Genomic DNA, 10,597 nt, shown 5'->3' on the forward strand with positions numbered 1-10,597 from the left:
ATTTTTGTAAACATTTACTGACTCATAGGAAAAAAGTTTTTATTAATTTTTACCCCCAAATTATTGAATAATGGAGTCACAGTATTATTTTACTTTTTAGTTTTAGTTTGGAACATGTCTCCTGCTTGCTGTCAATCATCAATCACTTCTCATTTGCTTATTCTCACCATTCCAAAAATATTCCTACCATGTTTTCATTAGATTAACTTAACAACACTGGGATGTGATCCTCCTGAAGAGAATGTGTTTAACAACAATCATTAATACACCTTTTGTAAGCCACTAACTTAGTAGTACTATAATCACTTCCTGTTGTTCATTTGCTCTGGGCCCTAATTATTCTAACAATAAATAATTATTTGTTCATTGATGCCTTCTATTTATATAAGAAATATTAATTGTACTTATGATATATCAGGTAATTTTCCAAGCACTTTATAATACTAACTTACGTGGTCCTCATCATGACCATATGAAATAGATACTAGTGTTAGAAAGAGTTTGAGGCACAGAGAGATTAAATAACTTCCCCAAAGCCACCCAGCTAATAAGTGGCAGAACGAGGATTCAAATCAAGGCTGCCTGACTCTGTACATGAGCTACACAACATCACTACACTCCCTTTCTGAAAAAAATTCAGGGAAGTCAAGGGGATGTTCTGTCCATTTCATTGGGAAAGTACAATTCCAATAAAATTTCCTTTTTAAGTTTAATATGAATTTAACATATTTCTCTTTTGATCAGTTTTATACTAATAACAATTCTAAGGCTATGAAGAGGGAGTGTGAGAGAGAGCGAGTGGAACAAAATGTTAATAAGGGATGAATCTAGGAAAAGGGTATACAAGAAGTCACTATACTATTTTTCAAATTTTTAATAAATTTTTATTTTTAATTTACAGCTGGTAAATGGTCGTACCGGTTATCTATTGCCACATAAATGCTGCATAACGAACATCCACAAAACCTTTAATAACAGGCTAATGATAATTATTTACATTTGTGCCTGAGTCTATAGGTCGGCTAGGAGGTTCTGCTAATTTGGGCCAGGCTAGGCTGATTCAGCTCAGTTCACTCATGCATTTGTGGCCATGGGTCAGTTTTACTCTGCCTGGCCTAGAATGGCCTCAGAAGGGACGACTTGGTTCTCCTCCAGAAAGCTATCCTGGGCTTGTTCTCATGCTGGTGGGAAGATTCTGAGAGAGAATGAAAGCACCCAAAGCCTTTGGGACCAAAGATTGGAATGAGTAAGTACCTCATCACTTCTTTTACTCTATTGGCCAAAGCAACACCAGGCCAAGCCCAGAGTGATGGCACAGATCCACAGAGACATGGAAACCTAAAGGTGATCTACCGCAGAGATGGAGCCAGGATGCAGACCTTTTTTTTCCCCTTCATTTCACAGGCCAGCACTCAATCCGCTGAACCGCACCAGCCGGAGCCAGGATGCAGACTCTTAAGAGCCGTACTCTTAACCTTTATTTCACAACCACCTCCTTATCAAAACCTTTATTAGTATCCATTTCAAGTTCCATTAATTCATGTGCCCAGCACGTTGATGGGCACTGTGAAAGGACAAGGTCCTCCTTTTAAGGAGCTTACAGAATAGCTAAGGAGATGAGACACCAACCATGGAAAGTTTGGTAATAATAAAGTCAAGACAAATGGTAACAACAGGAATCGTCGTCGGCAGCCGTCCGTCTCGAGAGACGATGGTGTAGCTTCTTAAGAGTCTATCTGCACCGCCGAGAATGGCTGTGCAGTCCGACTCGGGAGTGACACGGTATCTGTCTCCTCCCGTGTTGAATCGACATCTTACGATGACGCTGGAGTGTCCTCTCCAGTGAAGCTGAAGCTACAGAGCCTGGGCAGGGTGATATGGAGGGTCTGCTGTTGCCCATGCAGCAGACCCCCCCTCTCTTCGCAGCTGAAGGGTCCAAGGGAAAGACGCAGTCAATACAGCTTGGCTTCAGGTGCGCCGCAGGAGTTGCCGGTATTGACTACAACGTCAAACCGCCTTAGGGACTCCGGCTCCGGATTTTCTGTCGGGGTTTACTCCCTTAGCCTTTCCCCTGAAGAGGTATGCCGCAAGGCAGCGGAGGTTTTTTGGAGTCAGAGTTTTCCTTCTCTGATGTGCCCTGACTGTAAGATCGAACCAGCGACACTTAGCTCGCAGGCCGACGCTCAATCCACTGAGCCAAACCAGCCAGGGTAAACAACAGGAATCAACAGTAGGAAATGATACTGTGGACTGGACAGCCAGGAGGCCCAGACAGGGATTGATCTGGGTCTTGTAAAATGTGCAAAATTGGGTCAGATGGTAAATAGGGACCAATAAATCCATTTCTTCCTCCCTTCCCTAGATACCGATGGAGAGCTGAAGAAAAAGAGACATGGAATGGGGGACCCAGGAAGAAAGTAGTTTTCTAAATCCCCTCTCAGCTGTCTACTCAGTCCCTTAGGATTTCCTTCTACCTGCCTTAAACATACATTGAGTACCCAACAGGCCACAGTCATATTCAGTTCTTATATGGGTTTACTAACCATCGTTTGAACATGGTGGGTTTTCAGAAAAATCTTCGATTTTACTGAGCAGAAGGGTGGGCAACACTCCCAAAGGGAAGACAGGGGTAGATGGCTCTATAAGGAAAGAGAAGGCAGCTACAGGAGGGGAGTGATCAGGAAGAGGGATTGGGAGGAGAGTGGGAGAGGTCTGAACAGATGCTATGAGGAGAGATATTTGGGGGACAGGGAGTGACATGACACTTTTTTTTTTTAAAGAAATTGTTGCTCTGTGGTGAGATGCAGAACCATGTGCTCCACGTCAACAGCCTTTAGCAAAGACCAACGCCATTTCTTAAGGCTTTGGGAGTTAAATTTCTGTTTCTTTGAATGCTGAGATGACCTTTAGGATCAAAACAAGGCAGTCAGTTTTCTATGGCAGGTTTACCCATAGCAAGCAAATTTTTTTCCTACAAAATAGTGCCTTTGGAGTGAGACCATTTGAGTTCAAAGCTGGGCTTTTCTTCTTGCTAACTTCGTCATCTTGAATGCAGAATATAACCTTTCTGAGACTGTTTCTTCATCTGTTATGAGAGGATAATGTCTGACTTGTAGGGTTTTGTGGGGATTAAATGAAATGTGTCAAGTGCTTAATTGTGCCTGCACATAGTAATTGTTTTATTAAAAAGGTAGCTGGTATTATTATCATGATCCTAAAATTTAGTATTATTATCTTCATTTTACATATAAGGATGGAGACTTAGAGAAGTCAAATCCACCTGCTCCCAAAATCCTTGTGAAGAGCTTGCCTTTGAACAAAGACACTGACATGAAACAAAGAACACTAGGGACGCAAAAGGCCACAACTGAAGGACGAGAAGGATTAATGCAAAACTAGGGTGGAGACCAACATAAAATGAGAGTGAGGTCAGAGAAAGACAGCAGGCCTAAATGCTCAGAGGCCTCCTGTTTGGAGGCCAGTGGTTGGACCAAATGCCCGCTCTAAAGCCTTGTGAGATGTAGGGATTGGGTCCCAGCTGTTCCGTATGCTGGCTTTGTGACCTTAGCCAAGTTACCTTACCTCAGAGACTCAGTCTTACATCTATCAAATGGGATAATACCAGGAGTACCTGTTTCATTGGGTTGTAGTAAGAAGAAGGCTGCTTGGTGCATGCTGAGCATCCAGCACAATGCCTGGCACACAGGATGGGTACTGAGACCTAGGTGCCTGTCCATATGAACCCAAACTGAGAACCTCATCCTCTGAAGGATGGGGTTCTGGGCCCTGCTAAAATGACCCAAAGTGCAGTTCAATTATTCAAGGTGGAGTTCATGATACATAGAAGGATATTCCCCAGAGCATGAGGAAATTACTTTAAGCTTGAGCTGGAAGTATTTGGGTCAGATATGTGAAAGAACTTCCTGAAAATCAGGGTTGTCAAATTTAATTAAAAATAATGATTTAGGGACTTCTGGCCAAGATGGAGGTCTAGACAGACACACTGCATCTCCCTCCACAACTAAGAAGGAATACAACTACCTCAAAACTAGAGACACCCAGAAGTTCTAGAAAATCGAGTTGCATGGAAGTCCAAGAAACAAAAATATAAAGAAGAAATACTCATCCAGACACGTAGGAGGGGCAGAGCCAGGACAGAGAAGATACAGTGTGTTGGCGGCAGCAGCGGTGGCAGCAGCAGGCCGGCAGAAACTGCAGTCACGTTTTAAAAAGTCAGGAGGGACACCTGGGGAGTGCTCCCAGCACCGCACCAGACCAGACCATGCAGCTCACAGTTCAAGAGCTGGAGAAAATAAAGCCTCATTCCTTCTGCCTGTGAAAACCAGTGAGGTTTGGGGTGAAGGCAGAAACAGCTGGTCTCTCAGCAGAGTCTGCTTGTTTAAAGGGCCCCCATGGTCCTAGAACATCCGCAGACCCACCCACTCAGGTAACAATGGCCAGGGCAACAGCTAGAGAAGCACCAGTCCTATATGGAAGTGGGAGAAGTGCCTGGAAAAGGGGTAAGTGCTGAGCAAGCAGCATTGTTTCCTTTCAGCACCCCCACACACACACACACACAGTGCCACAACGTGGTGAAACAGGTCGCCCCATACTGATGAATACCTAAGGCTCCGCCCCTTACAACATAACAAGAGTGACAGCTCTACCTAAGACACAGAGGCAAACAAACACAGGCGCCTATCAAGATATCAAGATGACGACTCAGAGAAGTATGGCCCAAAGGGGGGAATAGACCAAAGTTTCAGTGGGAGAACTAAATGACAAGGAGATAGCCAACCTCACAGATATAGAGTTCAAAACACTGGTGATAAAGTTGCTCACAGGCTTGACAGATATGCGTAAGTACAGCAGACACATGAGGGAAGAAGTGAAGGCTATCCTAAGTGAAACAAAGGAAAATCCACACAAAATAAATGGTGAAGGGAAGGAAATCTGGGTTCAAATCAATGATTTGGAAAATAAGGAAGAAAAAACAGCCAACCAGTACAGAATTAGGAAACAAGAATTGAAAAAAATGAGGAGAGGCTTAGGAACCTCTGGGACAACTTTAAACGTGCCAACATCTGAATCATAGGGGTGTCAAAAGAAGAGGAGCAGCAAGAAATTGAAAGCTTCAGTGAAAAAACAATGAAGGAAAACTTCCCAAATTTAGTGAAGCAAATAGACATACAAGTCCAGAAAGCACAGAGAGTTCCAAACAAGCAAGACCCAAAAAGGACCACAACAAGACACATCATAATTAAAATGCCAAAGGTTAAAGATAAAGAAATAATCTTAAAAGCCGCAAGAGAAGGGAAGAAAGTTATCTACAAAAGGGTGCCTATAAGACTATTAGCTGATTTTTCAAAAGAAACTTTGCAGGCAAGAAAGGATTGGCAAGAAGTATTCAATGTGATGAAAAGCAAGGACCTACAACCAAGATTATTCTGTCCAGCAAAGTTATCATTTAGAATGGAAGGGCAGATGATGTGCTTCCCAGACAAGGTAAAGCTAAAGGAGTTCATCATCACCAAGCCATTATTATATGAAATGTTAAAGGGACTTGTTTAAGAAAAAGATCAAAACTATGAACATTAAAATGACAACAAACTCACAACTATCAACAACTGAGTCTAAAAAATAAAAACAAAATCCAACTAAGCAAAGGAGAAAAGGAACAGAATCATAGGTATGGGGATTATTTGGAGGCTTATCAGCTGGGAGTGGGGAGAGGGAGAACTGGGGAAATGGTGCAGGGACTAAGAAGCATAATTGGTTGGTACAAAATAGACAGGGGAGAGTTAAGAATAATATAGGAAAGGGTGAAGCCAAAGAACTTATATACATGACCCATGGACATGAACTAAGGGGAATGGGATTGCTGGAGGGAAGGGGAGTACTGGGTGGAGGGGAGCAAAGGGAAAAGAAATTGGGACTACTGTAACAACATAATCAATAAAATATACTAAAATAAAATAAAATAATAGTAATAATAATAATAATAATAATAATTTAGGACTATCGTGTTAGCATCTAAGAAGCAAAATATTTGCCCATCTTCCTGGGCTGGGCACAATGCATCATAACGAGAAGAGCTAGTGGCAGCTGACCATGGTGGGGAGTAAGACTGTTCTAACTTTGAAAACTGATCCAGAGCCTTAAATTTTTTAATCGCATGTACTTTTGCTCGCCCCAAAGCTGAGGAGGTAGAAATCCAATGTCAGTACAGACCTGACAGGGAAAATCAAATGACTGCTTGGAGCAAATGGGGCTTGAAGGAAATGACCACATTGTCACCGATCAGAGCCACTTGAGGAAAGGCACATACTCTGAGAGCAGCATTGTTGGAGGTTATCAGGCAGAGGCAGGGGTCATCTGCCAAGGACATCAACCAGCAGGACTTGGGGGCCTGTCTACTCCTGACTCCAGAAACCAAGTCAAATTTCATTGCATTTCCAGGGGCTGCCACTAGGGGAGACTGTGGCTCCTAGGTGCCATGGGGCAAAGGTAGCCAGCTGTGAAATAAAACACCTGTAGAGAGATCATTCACTTCTGTTGCGTTCTTGTCACTCTTGAAGGCCTGAGCTGCATGGGAGGAGAGAGGAGTGGGGAACGATCTCACTGATGGGGGACTCCGTGTCATCACCTGAACCTCACCTACTAAGGAACCTGCCAGGGATTCCTGAGCCACAAAGACCCTATTGGCCTGGCAAAGATTCCACAGAACCCTGGGGACCGATCATGTCAAGAGCGGGAGGGGGCTCTGTCAGAGCACAGACCTGGACATTCAGACACCTGACTCCAAGCTCTACCTCGAGAAATTTCAAGAAGGTAAAATCTACCTTTGGAGCCCTCACCTTCTCTTCTGTTCATCTTCCCCCTCAGCTTCCACGAGGCAAAGGCCATGTGATCTCACAGTTCCCCAATCTTGGCTTAAGAAATTATCTGATCAACTAATCTCTTCAGACTAAGACAGATGGAGCCCCCGTCCCCCAAGGCAGGCATTGCTAAGCCTTTTTAGTTAGCCCTCTTTCTTCTGAGCTCTCCCCTTCAACAATCCACAGAATTTTCTTACTATAATATTCTAGGGAAACCATTGCTAAGCCAACAGAATTGGCCTGTAAGCAGGGTAAAACTTACATGGGGTGTTTGTCCTAAAGGGACAGAAACTTTTAGAAGGAGCACCGAAGAAATGCTGAAGCTACAGTAATGAACCAGGAATGCCAAAATGAAGTTATGGAAGAACTCCAGGTATTTAAAAGGCAAAGGCACATGACAGAGAAGGCATGTCTGCCTAAATGTCAATTCTATCTGATTCTAGCAAGTCAATGCAGTTCAACTTCACAAACACTGACTCAGAGCCTTAAACATTTTAATTACACGTACTTTTGGTCACCCCAGGCTGAGGTGCCCAGGCCCACAAGGAGCTGGTCACTGCCCTCAAGGTATATATGCAACAGTACTGGACAGAGAAAGAGTGATGTCGGGGTTTTTTGTTTTTTGGTTTTTTTTAAGATTTATTTATTTATTTTTATTGAGATTTTATTAATTTATTTTTAAAGAGAGGGGAAGGGTGGGAGAAAGAGAGGGAAACAAACATCAATGTGTGATTGTCTCTTACATGCCCCCAACTGGGGACCTGGCCTGTAACCCAGGCATGTGCCCTGACTGGGAATTGAACTGGTAACCCTTTGGTTCGCAGGCCGGAGCTCAATCCACTGAGCCACATCAGCCAGGGCTTTTTTCTTTTTTGAATAGTTCATTTTTATTGCATTTCTTCCATTACCATTTACCCCCCCCCCATATACCCTCCTCCACCTCTTCCCACCCCTTTCCCCTGCCCTGCAATCACCACACTGTTGTTTGTGTTCATGCATCCTTTTTCTTTTTTGCTTGATCCCTCACCCCCTCCCCAGAGCTCTCAGCCTGCTCTCTACCCATTAGTCTGTGTCTGTTTGACTTGTTAGTTTAGTTTATTTATTAAATTCCAACATGTGAGTGAAATCATATGGTATTTGTCTTTCTCTGACTGGCTTATTTCACTTAGCATAATGTTCTCCAGATCCATCCATGCTGTTGCAAAAGTTAAAATTTTCTCCTTTTTTATGCCCAAGTAGTATTCCATTGTGTAAATGTCCCATAGCTTTTTTATCCACTCATCTACTGATGGAAGAGTGATGTCTTTTAAAGAAACACAGCAGCCAAGGCAGTTTGAAAACATGGAGGAGAGTGATCGCTCTGGTTGGGGGAATCATCAGGGAAAGTTTCCTGAAGGAAGCAGACCATGGGAAGGGCCTTGAAGGAGGAGGCAGTGGAGATGTGAAGACAAGCGGCCAAGAACATTGTGCCAGCTGAGGGAAAGTGCTTAAGCAAAGGCATGGAATCAGGGAAGCCAGACTGATTCAAAGAGCATGTCCAAGGGTGGAGTAGGGGAGAGCAGGTGAAAGGCAAAAGTAATTTTTACAGAGGTCCTTATATGCCAGGAAGAGGGTTTGTCCTCCTAAGTCACCACCCAGAGAGCAGCTGCTTGGAAGATGGAATATCTCCAGGAATCCACCAGAGCAGACTCTCAGGAGACCTTTGAGAAAGGCTGCCCTTTCCCCCTTTCTTTTTAACCATGCTTCTCTACATTTCTGTGTCTTTGCTCATGCTGTTCCCTTCTCCAGAAATGCCCTTCCCTCCTACTCTGCCCAGGAAACTCCTGCTCATCCTTAAAGTCCCAGCACAAAGCTCACCTCTTCTATGAAAACTCTCTGACTCCCTTATGGAGTCATTAATCCTTCCAAAGTGCTCCCACAGCTCTTGGTTCATTCTTTTTATATATAACATATATCGGTGTTCTGTTCACCATTGGTCTGTCTGTCTCCCCATATTAGTCTGTTATCTCCTGGAGGTCAGGGACTGTCTCTTATGCTAGAAATAGGACTATCCTTCATATATTAGGAATACATATTCTATACATATTGCACAGATGAACACTGCCAATCAATAAGTGTGGAAGGAAGGAAAGGAAGGAAGAAGAAAAAAGGAAAGGAAAAGAGCATTAGTTCTGGTCTAAGCACTGGCAGCTGTGCCCAGTGGCCTGGCCTCCTGGATTTTTCTGCCTCCCATGACCTGGTGTCTCCCAGATTGAGCCCTCAATTTCTCCTCTCCCCCACTCTAGACCAAGGAGGACACCCCTTCTATCAGTTGCCTCCATTAGCTTCTGCTAGCACCTCATTAGCCCAGATGGCTCTAGAGGTGTAACCCTAGCAGAGCTCAGGGCTCAAGTGAGTCTTCTGTGAGGGAGGACAGAAGAGACTTGGGGCCCCTTATGCCAGCCCCAGAAAGTTACCCTCATGCTGTATCAGAGAGAAGCTCTTGATCCTCAAAGTTCTGATCCTGGAAAGACACCTGCTCATCAGCTGTGGGGTTGAGCTCGGGGACTGATGAGGAGTATCTGCACTGGAAGAAAGTATCAAGAAGGGGTAGGACTCAAGCTAAAGATGTGAGGAAAGTCTGGGACTAGCCAGAAAGAAAGACAAGTATCCAGGTCCCTTGTCTGAGCCAAGGTCCAGGTGCTCCCCGAGGCCGCTCAGTAGGGCCCAACCTGCCAACCTCCCAATTCTTCAGCCTTCATTCGACTCCCTGAGCTGCGTTCCCCTCAGCCTGTCACATGTCTTCTCTCCATGACACAGAAGGGCTGGGGGAAACGGAGGTTGCAACAATCTGACAAGAAGGCCAGAATAGAACAAACTGAACAGGAATCCCGCATCCCAGCCCACAGACATACCCAGCCACACCTCCAGCTTTAAGACTCCAGCTTCCCTGGGAACCTCTCCTCTCAGAGAGGCTGAAGACAGGCCCTGGGGCAGTAGGTGGAGATTGGATCCCAGCCTTGAGGGAAGTAAAAAGGTTAACTCTTTCTGTGTCCACCAGGCCAGTCTAGCCAGCTCACCCCAGAGTGCTTTGAGTCCAGGCTTGTCTCTGGTGTTCCCTCAGTTTCAATCTCCTTCTTATTCCTCCTTCCATCTCCTTCTGGGAGACACTGGGAGGAGACTCTAGGGATTCCTGGCACCAGCCATCTCTGGGGTGTCATTTAATACTGCTAGTAATCACCGTCTCCTGGTTTATTATTAGCTCTTTTTCCTTCATGGCTACTCTTATCATCCCTGGATCAATTGATCTCTCTCTCTCTGTCTGTCTCTGTCTCTCTCATGCACACAGACACACACATACGCTGTGAATGGGAAGAGAAAAGAACTCTCCACTGCAGTTCCTGCCCTAAAACTCTCCGAGCCACTGGGAGGCAGGAAGCAGGAGGTAGGAAGCAGGGGCTAGGGGTACAAAGAACTCTTCTGAACCAACAGAGCAATCACATAACAGCAAGCTCGGAAAAAGAAAATATTGAAGGGCAAATATGAGGAAGGCGGACAAAATTATAAATAAACGAATGTTCAAGGTTCCATTCCCAAACAAAATAGAATTATCTCGGCCTGCGAACCAAGTGTCGCTGGTTCAATTCCCAGTCAGGGTACATGACTAGGTTGCATGCCAGATCCCCAGTTGGGGGCGCGAGTGAGAGGCAGCCACACAGTGATGTTTCGCTCCTTCTCTT

Source organism: Furipterus horrens, unplaced genomic scaffold (genome assembly GCF_987537825.1).
Source record: "Furipterus horrens unplaced genomic scaffold, mFurHor1.1.pri manual_scaffold_4, whole genome shotgun sequence".
In the NCBI taxonomy this organism is placed as follows: domain Eukaryota; kingdom Metazoa; phylum Chordata; class Mammalia; order Chiroptera; family Furipteridae; genus Furipterus; species Furipterus horrens.